At 41.2% G+C, this 10,882-nt stretch overlaps 1 long non-coding RNA gene across 3 annotated transcripts; it reads right to left on the bottom strand.

Annotated features, from left to right (window-relative positions):
- Nucleotides 1-695: 695 nt before the first annotated feature.
- Nucleotides 696-8,557, bottom strand: LOC132402783 (uncharacterized). Of its 3 annotated transcripts, none has more exons than XR_009515077.1 (4): nt 7,962-8,557; nt 7,357-7,683; nt 2,042-5,470; nt 696-1,063 (listed from the first exon to the last, which is right to left on the bottom strand). It is a non-coding gene; the product is annotated as an uncharacterized LOC132402783 (long non-coding RNA). The 3 variants fall into 3 exon arrangements; XR_009515076.1 differs by having other exon boundaries at nt 696-2,065; nt 2,379-5,470; XR_009515075.1 differs by having other exon boundaries at nt 696-5,470.
- Nucleotides 8,558-10,882: the final 2,325 nt, after the last annotated feature.

Raw genomic sequence — 10,882 nt, 5'->3', positions numbered from 1 at the left:
CTTATCTATGACAGATGTTTGGTCTACTTGTCTATAATTTGTAGGTTTTTCTCTGTTTCCCTTCTTAAATCCTTTAGGATTTCTTTGTTTTTATATTGTTAATAGGGCATTGAATCTTGAAGAAGTCTTAACTTACCACAGCTAAATCTGAGCAAGATTTGGGAAACCTTTATTCATCCTTTGAACTGAACTGCTCTTGAAGTTTTCAAAGAACTGAAAATCTGCATGGCGTACTGATTTCCTGACATTCACAAACATGCAAATATTATCAAATATTGAACATACTTTAGCTATTAAAATATATTGATAGTATAGCGTTAAATAACAATTGAATAACTTGTTTAGATGCAAAATATAAATTGCCTGTAATTGACTTCTTTCCCTCACTTTGAAATGAATGCATATCCTGAGAGTAAGCCAGGTCTAACCTGGTGGACCTGCCAGTACAACTGTGAGGAACTCTAGGAGGTTCAAATTTCACCTCCGGTTAACACTGCTTTAGATTTAAACTGAAGAAATTGATCAGCTTTGAAGAAGTTTGAGATCTCCATGACGATTAAAGTCCCAAATCTCCTTCAGTTAAGAATATTATTATGTATTGCAAGGTCCTGCTGCTGCTTAACAACAAATTTCACAACGTATGCTGGTGATATCAAACCTGATGCTGATTCTGAAATGCTGGCAGTTCTGTGCTGAACAGCTAAATCTTTATTAGAAATTTTGGGCCATTAAGTTCCATACAATAAGCGTGTTGTAACATAAACAACAATAATTACTACATGTATTTAAAAACGCTTTTACTTTTTCCATCAACATTTCCATTAACAGTGCACATTTTCTGCTCTGGGAAAGAAGCATGTTGTTCAATAGCTTCTTGAAATCAGAAGTTAAACATCATCTGTGCTGAGTGAATGTTCCTTGCTGGCCATTCACTTAACTTGTGGAGGTGGTTGCTGTGAGGCCACTGTAAATCACTTGCTGTTCGAAGATTTTGTGGTAATGTTGAAGTTTCAGTGAGTGAATTCAGCCTTAACGATTTCTGACAAACTGGTACCATTGTGTGCTGCAAAAGTACACATGAAACTATGAAAGAAAGATTCGTTAATATAAAGCACTTCCCTCTTTCCATCATAGCAATTTAAGCAGGATCGCTTGAAATGACAGTGCATATGTGGAGCTGAGATATGTACGTTGTGTTGGGAAATGTACATAATGGTTTGAGCTATTGTAACGCTGTACAATACTTGATAAAGTAGGCAATGAAATAGAAAGTTAATTAGGCAATAGAAAATGACAAAATTATCAGTTATTTATATATTTCAACGTGCCAAGATCTAATCTGGCTCAAAATGAATACGGTTATTGAAAGAGTATATAGTTCCAAGAAACTGCTCCCTTTGGCTCCCTTGTGAGATAAGTTGTTTGCTAATTCATATAGCTGTCAACTATTTCCATCTATCAGAAACAGCTTGTAAGACTGGTTTTTAAACAATCTGGATACTGTCAAGCAAAAAGATTTATTTACACTGGGAATAAGCATTTGGACTATCTGTGGGGGTTTGTCTGGTGGGGAATTCATTAGGCTGAATATCACCTCCCCCACCCACTCCTATGAGGAAAAAAGTCAGTTCAGCGTTCACTTAACCAGTAACTGAATATGAATTCACATCTGCCGTTGACTGGAGAATGCAAAACAGATTCTGAGACTTCTTTATCACCAAATTGAAATCATCCGCTCATCGGCCTCTGCTGCACCCCTGACACAACGACTTTCATTTCACCCTCCCTCCAGGTTTCCTCCACCGTTCCCTTGAACTCCTACCGCTCATGTCCTTCTCCAACTTCATCTCATCCATGAGACCCATATCGTGTTCTTTTATCCCAACCCACAAGCAGCCTGTCCTTGTCTCCATGCAGCAAGCATTATTAAGTGCCTCTCTCTTTAGAGATACTGCCCCTCTTCAAATGCCCACCCTTGAGTTACTTATCTTTGCATCTTCTCCAATTCCCTTTTTTCCAAAAGGACTGAATGTGTGGTTACCTCTAAAAATCAGTTCCATTTTCCCTGTAGAGTAAAGTTCAAAGTACATTTATTATCAAAGGATGTATAAAATACACAGCCTTGAGATTTGTCTGCTTACAGGCAGCCACAAAGCAAGAAACCTGAAAGTACCCAAATTTTAAAAAAGACCAACACCCAATGAGGAGGGAGAGGGAGAGGGAGAGGGGGAGGGAGAGGGGGAGGGGGAGAGGGAGAGGGAGGGGGGGGGAAGAGAGAGAGAGAGAGAGATCATACAAACAATAGAAGCAAGCAACAGCATTCAGAACAAAAATGAGACTGTAGACACGAAGACTGGAGCAGCAGAACAGGCCCTTACCCTCAGCCTCAGCACGTTACACAGTGGGGCAAATTGCCGTGAAGCTTGCATACACAAGGCCGGGAGCAGCTGGAGCAGCCTCAGTGCTGAGGGGAACAAAAGCAATGTTCATTTATATTTCCACTTTAGCCACGGAACTGAATTATTGAAGAAGCCATTCTCAATATCACCTACAGGGACTATCGTGTTTGAGTATAGATATGTATCTAGGTAAAAACAAGAACGTGTGCTCACCCAGACTCACTACCACAGCCATGTCCTTCCTGGGAACTTGATTTGCCGTCATCTTGGCCCACATGGCTCAGATCCATTTTCGGGCCTCCCAGTTCGGACCCACTGAGGATCCCAGGTACTTGCATTCAATTAGTTGCTTCTCCCTCCCAATTTTACATGCCACCCTCTCCTCGGTGTGGAGATACCGGCGGGCCCTGTCTCAGACCCCCTCCTCCTCTATGTTCTCCCATGGTCCACTCTCTCCTCTTATCAGATTCCTTCTTCTTCAGTACTTAAAGTTTTCCTCCTACACCTCCCAGCTTTTCACTTCATCCTCCTTCCCCCACATACCTTCACCTATCACATTCTAGCTTGTGCTCCTTCCCTTCCCCACCCTTTTTATTCTAGATTCTTCTTCCTTCCTTTCCTGTCCTGATGAAGGGTCTCAGCCCAGAGACATCGACTGTTTATTCCTTTCCATGATGCTGCCCGACCTGTTGAGTTCCTCCAGCATTTTGTGTGTGTTACTCTGGACGGATACTCCGGCTCGAAAGGCAGACATAACTGAAGGGTGGTAGTGGAGATGAGCTCCCACTGCTAAACAAATGCTCTTCATGGCGTGATCCTGGCCTTCATGTGTGGCGTAATTCTTATGCCCAGCAGAGCTGTTCTCACTGACAGGAGAAGGGGCAAAGACCACCGGTGCCTTAAAACCAGTTGCTCCGGGCAGATGGGGCTCGTTAATCACGGATGGTAAACTCTGATTTCAAACCTCCGCTGCCTTGCGGCTATACCCGCTCACGGGAAAGGCTTTGGGAGTAAACCCCTGGGAAAAATCCAGAGTCGGAGACCCGAAGGCGGCTGACTGTTGTACCCAGCACCGACACGGCAACTCCTGCGATGCTGCTGACACCAAACTGTATCGACATTCGTCGTTCCTTTGGACCTGTCATCAGCATGGGAAGGGGGGTCCCACTGCATGGGCAACAGACGGATCTCCACATCAACTCTGCCCTGGCTTGCACCCTGGAGAGGTCACTTCAGCTTGGACCAGAGGCGCAGTACCCATGGTTGACCATGACTGACGGAAGCCCGCCACGCTCACACTTGGGATTTGCAGTATCTGCGGAATCTCATGTGTTTAAGTTGTGCTGGGAAACAATGCCCTCATTACCGTCGATAATTGCTCTCCAGATTCTCACATGAGAAAAACTATCACCTTCGGAACTGTCGGTGCACAGTTCACCCTGGCAGGATTAGGGAAATCAGAAGTGAATATGGTGCATTTTTAAAAATAGGCAAAAGTGATTGGAAGCTGAGAGGAGATTGATCATGATGATGAAAGAATTATGTTCACATCATTGAAACTGTTGTAACTTGGGATTAATTGCTACTTTATAGATATTAATCTTCTCAAACATTTTATCTTTGGAGCAGCATGGTAGCGCAACAGCTTATAGCTCCAGCTGTAAGATCAGAGTTCGATTCCTGTCGTTGGTCCATAAAGAGGTGCTGCCTCTCCCTGTGACTGTCGGCTTTCCTCTGGGTGCTCCAGTTGCTTCCCACATTTCAAAGAAGTACCGTTAGCTTTAGCGTTAGTGAGTTGTGTGTATGCTATGTTGGTGCTGGAAGTGTGGTGACACTTAGCTGCCCAGCACAATCCTTCCTTGATTTGTTTTGATGAAAACAACGCATTTCACTGTATGTTTTGATGTATATATGACAAATAAAACTAATCCAATCTAATCATCCTCTTCAGTGTATGAAGTATTTGTAAACTTGATTAATGTGCAGTGTGACAGTAAATGTATTTTGTCAGTGGAAACATTCATGGAATATCCTTAGCATGAGCCCAGATAGTTCAAATATCAGTATCTGCAGTTTATACATTTTTATGTACCACTTAATCTCTTCCAGTAGTAGGAAACTGAGCATTGCTCAGACAGCAGATGATGTCAGCTTCTGCAATACTTTTTAAAACTTGTGATAAGATTGGAGCTTTTTCAAAGGACCACAGAGCATTCTACTTGTCAGTGACATAATGCATTCTCTTGATGAGAAACTATTTGTTTGGTTCTAAAGAAATGTTATGGGAGTTCCAAGGAGCAGGGCGAGCACACATGTTGTACAATTGTACTTGAAAGCCACTGCCCTTGTTGCTACATCGGAGATGGAGCAAAGCCCAGCTGTTATGAGTCTCTGGGCTGGAACTTGTTATCTAAAACCAGATGTTGTCAAGGGAACTGCTTGTCCTTAGCTGTTTAAACTGGAGTGTGTCTGGGACTCCATATGTGCACTGTCAAACATGAGGACCCTAGATTTGCTGACAGATTCTGATCACCGAGTCTGTCACTGTGGTGCCCAGACCCTAATATTGATGAGATTTCCTAAATTACATGAGAGGAAGCTTCTTCTTTCCTGCACAATTCTGCAGAATCAAAGACCTCATTAACTTCAATATGGATTGGAGGATTGTAGATTACAAGGCCAAAGGAGGGTTAGTAAACTTTTATTAAAATTATTTCACTTAGATTTAATATTTTGGTACACTTCTTTTTACTTGAGCTTTTGTTTTAAGTAACTTACAATTTTTCTTCAAAGGCATTTAAAATATCTTGCAAATGAATGTCAGAGAGATCATGAGGAAATCACTTTGGAAAAGCTGGGAGAGGGGCTGTCAACTCTTCTGGTCAATCTTTGAGGAAGAACTTTCCTCTTACACTATGCAGAGAGCCTGTCACTGTTCAGACCATACAGCTGGAGTCCATGATGCTTTAGATCAATAGAATAAGACAGAATTTTGAGAATTGGGCACTGCCTAAACCAGTAAGACCACACCCTCTTCATTTTGCTGGAAGCATCAGCAGGTCAGATAGTATCTGTGGAAAGAGAAACTGTTAACATTTATATCCATGCCTTTATATTTTTTAACTCCAGAAACCAATCCAAAGATAAACTCTGGAGCCTGGTATATTCGAGTCTACATAGTTGTACTTTAGTGAGTCACACACATATAATGGTGACGTAATGACATGCCATTCACATACTTCTTACATCTAACTCACAATGCATTATGTAAACAACAAAGAATGCTTAATCAAACAATACTTTTACAAAATTACCCAAGTACTACTGAAATGTTAAATACACAACACCCTTCCCCGCTTAGCTGTAAACTCTCGCTCAATATATAATACGTCTCATATACAAGTCCTTCCTCCAGAAAGGTTTGCAAAGGTATCCTCTATCTGGGGCAGGGGATATTAATCTACTTTCATTACTGGGTTTGATGGTGACCTTAAAGTCGCAGAAGATCCTGAGAGGCCCATTCTTCTTGGCTACCCATGAGCTCCACTCAATCTTGGAAAGAATTCCTTCAACTTCCATGCAATTTAGCTCACGGGCTAATTCATCACGGATGATTTAAGGAACCAGATGGGCTTTAGAAAACTTATGTGTGGCGTTTTCTTTTAACACTATTTTACCCTTGATATCTTTGAAGTTTCCAAGGACATTCTTAAACACTGTTTTGGCATCATGCAGTACATCCCTTAATTCACTTTCAGTTGTCTCTGTTGCAGGGGATGTGGCATGCCCTGCGACAGGTGGATGGGTCTCCAAACAATGCTTTAGATGTCTTAGCCCTCATGCTCCCGCAATGCTGTTTTTGCCTGAACAAGCTCAATATAATTTGTTGGCCCTTGTTGTGTCTGTCATTTCCACAGGAGTTATCTTTTCTCCAGAACAAGTTCTTAGATGAGTATCAGCAGCCTTCTGTTTGGTGTCTTTGTAGTGCCCTTCAAACTTATGTTGTGGAATGACTGAAACAGCCAAGCCAGTGTCCAATCCCATTCGAATTAACTTGCTGTTCACTTCAGGTGTAAGACGCATTGCTTGTATCTTGTTAGTCTTCACACTGTAAATCTCAAGGCTACTCAGTCCTTGTCATTCTCATTATCAGATTTTTCACCAACAACGTGCAGATTAGTGCTTTTTTTGACTTTTTATCCTTCCTTCTTCCCTATGCAGTCCATTTCTTTTTGTCTGCCCAACATGCTCTTTGAGTGTGTCTTACTTTGCTGCTTTTGGTGCAATTTTCATCTTTAAACCTGCAGGTAACCCTGCCACAAAGGTAACACAATTTGTCCGACCAGGTGGGTTTCTGTTTGGATGTAGCAGTTTTGTTCAGGCTCGTTTTCTTTCCTGACTGCAACTCACTTGTTTTTCTACCTGCTATTTCCATTGATGCAGTGATAGCAACCTCTCTTTTAAATGTGAGTTGTGCTTTAGTTAGGAGCTATCTTTGAATGCTTTCTTGTAAAATTGCATAAACTAAACGATCTCTCAGGGCATCATTAAACCCTTCACTGAACTGACAATTCTTGGACGATTTCTTCAATTTGATGAGCTAATATGAATTCTCCTTCCTCTTGATTCTGCTTATGAAACCTAAAGTCTTCAGCTACAACAATGGGTTCCATTCTAAACGTTCCTGCATTATGCTTATGATTTCAGCAAAGCTCATTTCAGTTGGTTTGCTTGGAGTAGTTAAACCTCTGAACAAACTGTATGCTTTTCCACCTATTGCACTCAATACACTATCAGATGTTTCTCATTGGCTATTTCATTTGCTTCAAAATATTGCTCAATTCTTTCAATATACATCATCCACTTACCTGCTGGGCAATTAAATGCATCTATCTTTCTAATATAGCCAACTTTTCTGCATTTTATTTATTTGTTATTATTATCATCCGCTACTCACTGTTAATGATCCTGTGAATTTCGTCCATTTTCTGCCTTTTCTTGAAACTCAAAGGTGCCTCTACCATTCTGAAGAAACACATACTGTGCTTTTCAAAAAATTTTAACATCTCTCTGCCTTTCCGAAGAAAAAAAACGTGCTGCACTTCAACAGGTAGGTAGTTATCTCGGGCTCATTTTAAAACTTCCTCATTACCACTGTAACGTTCTCCTTCGGGTGTAACGAAACGCCGAATTTAACGTCCGGATAAACCACAGTTAATAAGAACCAGATCGCAGTAAGATTAACCATTTACTGTTCACTCTTCACATTAACATATGGTGAAAACTGTTGATAAAACAATACAAGATTGATACAGTATTTGTTCCTTCCTTAATATCACATTTCAAGTGTAAATACTCGCAAAGGTGACTATAACTACATTACACTAAGGTGCAGTATACAGGGAGAGTTTACCTGCTCCATTGACTACTTTAAATACACTTCCATGCAAACTATCCGCGACTCTTTAACTAACGAAAGCATAAACATTATCTACCGACGTTACCTCTAACAGGATCAGCATTAATATCTTAGTTCAATATATCGATTATCTATTAACTTACAGCGTTGCTCTCACTGTGATTTCTCATGCCTGCAAAACTGCTTGTGCTCAGGTGAGCCTCGTGGAAAGCCCCCACCCTCGCGCTAATTTCAAACCGGTGTTTTCCCACAAGACGCGGCGAAACCGGATGTGACGTCATCGCATGCCGATATATTTTACATGCAATGAATACACTTTAAACACTTCTAATTCTAACTAGAAAATACTATTGAATGAATTACTAAGCGAAAATATTATAAACTAAATAACTGTCGTAAAGACAGCACAACCACTGTTATGTCTTATAACTCCAGAAACTAAAAGAAAGAAAAGCACAGGAACCAGAGATACTCATGTTTACTTAATTTTACTTCAGTGAAGTTCGCACATGGATGTGGTGTCTTAATGTCATGTGCTATTCACATACTTCTGACATATAACCTATAATGAATTATGTAAGCAAATGAAGAATGCATAATCAAACAATATACTCACACTAGATGGTGCCTGCATGCAATGCTCCTTCTGTCGACATGTTCTGAATAGACCATGAAATTATATATTTCACTTCTTTTATATCTTTTATGTTTGTTTTTCACCTCAGATGAGATCCTGGAACTGCAGGAGACTGTGATTTTCTGTTTGGAGATTGATTGGGAGTTCCAGTGCTCTGCAGTCTCCAAGAAGATTCTGAGATCAGAGGCACTGTGCACAAACCTCAAGGTGGGCAGTCGGTGGGAGCCAATGGTTGACTCCATTTTGCTGATTAGAGCTTCCGTTGTTCACCGATTAAAGCGATGAGGGAGATTGAAAGATTAAGGCAAATGCGGAAGTCTGGAGATCGTTTGGGTGTTCAGCGCTCTGCAGTCTCTGAGAGGATTCCGGGAGTCAGAGGCAATGTGTGCAAACCTCAGAGCAGGCAGGCAGTGGGACAGGGCGTGAGCCAACGTTTAATTCCATTTTGCTGGTTAAAGCAATGAGGGATATTGAATCATCGAGGCAGATGTGGAAGGTGAGCACCAGCTGCCTGCCTTTTGATTGCTGAGGTTCACTCTGCTATGCTACTGAAGGGGGAAGAGCCTGGCATCGTGTGTGGAGAATGGACATATTCTGTTTTTGTTTGTTTTTGTGTGTGAGGAGGGGGGATTTGAGGGTTGATGGGCTGTTCTGATTTTGTTTTTTTGTGGGGGGGGGGATTGGGGGTTAATGCGCCTATTCTTTTTTTGTTTTTTGAGGGTTTGATGATCATGCTGCCTTTCCTTTCTTTTCTTTCTTGGTTTCATGGCTTTCGGGAGAAGAAGAATTTCATAGTTGTATACTTTAATAATAAATGAACATATGAACCTTTGAAATATTAATCACATATCAATGAAATACTGAAAACACTACAATGCCCCTTCATCATAAAAGATTACCTATCCAAATTCAGCAAGTGAATTTGCTTTGAAGATACAAATAGACTGAATTTTCCTTTAACTGATGTTCCAGGAAGGTGCAATGTATTTCCAGAAATCACAGGGACACAGCTCAGTCCATCTATCACTCAGTAGGAAGTAAATAATCTATACTTATATAACATTTGTTTTCCACCGTCTCGAGATTTCATGCAGCCAATGAAGTTTTTCAATTTGACAATCAGAGTAGTAACGTGGGAAACACAGAAACCAAATTCCACACAGCAAGCTTTGATTAATTGCTCATTCACACGTTCTGGCTATCAAAAGGAAGGCTAGAATTTATTGCTAATCTATAGCTGTCATTGAGAAAGCAAAGGTGTGCTACCCAAATATTAGAAACTCCTGACCCACTTGGGTGGGGAGTTTAAATAATTCAACACAGTAACTGTAAAGGAAAAGTGATATATTCCTGGGATAGGATGGTATGTGATTTCATAGATTCAAAAGATTGTGGAGAATTTATGATGTAGAAGGAGGCTAAGAGGCCTATTGTACCCATGCTTGCTGGTAATCCTACCTCCTAGCATTAAAGTAATAGCTTAAGATAATGACACATCTTAGTACCCTTAACCTGCTGCCGCTGACCAGGTTTTAAATCTGATATTCCACTCTTTTACTTTTCTGACCAGAATGTGTGATCTTCTCAAAATCAGTCCTGGCTACATCAAAAGATTATCAGCCCACTTGAGAACTGTAGTTCATTGCACTGTTAGACGTTATCATCTTTCAAGCTTACCAAGTTCTTTCACTGTGTTTTTTGATGAATGCTCAATCATAGAAACACAGAAACATAGAAAGCCTACAGCACAATACAGGTCCTTCGGCCCACAAAGTTGTGCTGAACATGTCCCTACCTTAGAAATTACTAGGCTTACCCATAGCCCTCTAATTTTCTAAGCTCCATGTACCTATCCAAAAGTCTCTTAAAGGACTCTGTCGTATCTGCCTCAACCACCATTGCCAGCAGCCCATTCCACACACTCACCACTCTCTGAGTGAAAAACTTACTCCTGACATCTCCTCTGTACCTACTCCCCAAATCCTTAAACCTGTCTCCTCTTGTGGCAACCATTTCAGCTCTTGGGAAAAAGCCGCTGACTATCCACATGATCAATGCCTCTCATCATCTTATACAACTCTATCAGGTCACTTCTCATCCTCTGTCGCTCCAAGGAGAAAAGGCCGAGTTCACTCAACCTGTTTTCATAAGGCATTCTCCCCAATCCAGGCAACATCCTTGTAAATCTCCTCTGCACCCTTTCTATGGCTTCCACATCCTTCCTGTAGTGAGGTGACCAGTACTAAGCACAGAACTCCAAGTGGGGTCTGACCAGGGTCCTATATAGCTGCAACATTACCTCTCAGCTCCTAAATTCAATTCCATGATTGATGATGGCCAATACACTGTAAGCCTTTTTAACCACAGGGTCAACCTGCGCAGCTGCTTTGAGCGTCCTATGGACTCGGACCCCAAGATCCCTCTGAT

The sequence above is a fragment of the Hypanus sabinus genome, chromosome 12 (genome assembly GCF_030144855.1).
Source record: "Hypanus sabinus isolate sHypSab1 chromosome 12, sHypSab1.hap1, whole genome shotgun sequence".
Classification (NCBI taxonomy): Eukaryota; Metazoa; Chordata; class Chondrichthyes; order Myliobatiformes; family Dasyatidae; genus Hypanus; species Hypanus sabinus.
This window is presented reverse-complemented; position numbering and strand designations above follow the sequence as displayed.